The sequence below is a fragment of the Myotis davidii genome, unplaced genomic scaffold, assembly GCF_000327345.1.
Source record: "Myotis davidii unplaced genomic scaffold, ASM32734v1 scaffold303, whole genome shotgun sequence".
NCBI lineage: Eukaryota > Metazoa > Chordata > Mammalia > Chiroptera > Vespertilionidae > Myotis > Myotis davidii.
In genome coordinates this window covers 90,709-92,317 of record NW_006294064.1, presented here as the reverse complement: position 1 = coordinate 92,317, position 1,609 = coordinate 90,709, and the positions used below count along the sequence as shown (strand labels likewise).

Genomic DNA, 1,609 nt, shown 5'->3' with positions numbered 1-1,609 from the left:
TGACTAACACAAAGTGAAAGAGGAGAGGCACCACTATATGTTCTCTGGGCCTTTTAGAACACGTGGAGTTGTTCCTTTGACCACACACATGCAAATCTACAAGAAAGGTGATATTGTGGACATCGAGGGAATGGGCGCTGTTCAAAAAGGAATGCCCCACAAATGTTACCATGGCAACACTGGAAGAGTCTACAAGGTCACTCAGCATGCCCTGGGCATTATTGTGAACAAGCAAGTCAAGGGCAAGATTCTTGCCAGGAGAACTAATGTACATGTTGAGCATATTAAGCACTCTAAGAGCCGAGATGTGTGAAGGAAAATAATCAGAAAAAGGAGGAAGCCAAAGAGATAGGTACCTGGGTTCAACTGAAGCATCAGCCTGCTCCACCCAGAGAAGCATACTTTGTGAGAATCAGTGGGAAGGAGCCTGAGCTGCTGGAACCCATTCCCTATGGATTCGTGGCATGAAAAATGGAGAAAAAAAAAGACTTCTGTGCTGATAAATATATATATATATATATACATGTATACATATGTATATGTGCCGGGGTTCTTGTCCCAGCATCAAGAAGGGGTCAGGAATCTGGAAAAGGCTGTGCGTAGATGACACAGGAATTCAGAGAATAATAAAGAATCTGGAGACAAGATATAATTTTGAAAGGCATTGGGGGTCAGAGGACCTTCAGCTAAAGGAACTGAAGACTTCCTCCTTGTCTAGGACCCTTGCTTTTATTAACACAATTTGTCCTAAGGCAAGGTGGAGGTAATACACCTCAAAGGGTAAGGTTTCAAAGGGTACAGAAGCATTGTCAGTTTCGGGGAATTAGCCTACGGCTGTTCAGGTGTTTGGCCAGTAGGAGGCAATAATATGTAGATTAAGATGCCCTTTTACTGTACTGCAGCCACAATCAGTTTACTATTCAGGTTTGGGAAAATGACTTTAGCCATTCCCAGCAGGTGACTACATCGCATGTGTGACTCAATCCTGTTGAGTCCCCTAGTTTCATCAACCTTTTGATGAAACTTAAAATTATGACATGCTGGAATTGATCTACGGCATATATGTTTTTTGTTTTTTTAAAGAATAAAGTTCAATGACCTGTCACTAATGCTGGTATAAATTCCCAGTAACTAACTCAGCTATTTGGAAGTTACTTGTTACTAGAGCATGGGTTTTCTCATCCCCCTTCCCTCTCTTTTCTTAACTACCTACTATTTCTTTAAGTCTTCGTTTCCCCATAAGAAAAATACAGCAAACTGAAACAAATTCATAGAGTTCCCTTCTGCTCTCCAGATGGTTGATATGTACTAGGTGAAAGATGCAGTAAAATAATAAATGCATGCTGCTAAATATCTGCTCAACCTTGCCCCTATAGAATGATGTTAAGAGATTCATGTCAAAAATGGCATATCATTTACATGTGGTTCAATTAGGTTTTAAGAATTTTCATCCCCCTAATCACAGTTTACATTATTGTATCTCCATTGAAAACACCACTAAGTTTTAAGAGTAATATCTACATAACCAGAAACAAAATATGATGGGATATTTGTACTTTATGGTGTCCCAGGCTTAGTGTGTTAGCTCAATTGCTTCCCCGACTTAGGT

General features: G+C 40.1%; 1 pseudogene; it reads left to right on the top strand.

Moving 5' to 3' along the window:
• The first annotated feature begins 2 nt into the window (after positions 1 to 2).
• LOC107183801 lies at positions 3 to 504 on the top strand (annotated as a pseudogene).
• The last annotated feature ends 1,105 nt before the right edge of the window (positions 505 to 1,609 follow it).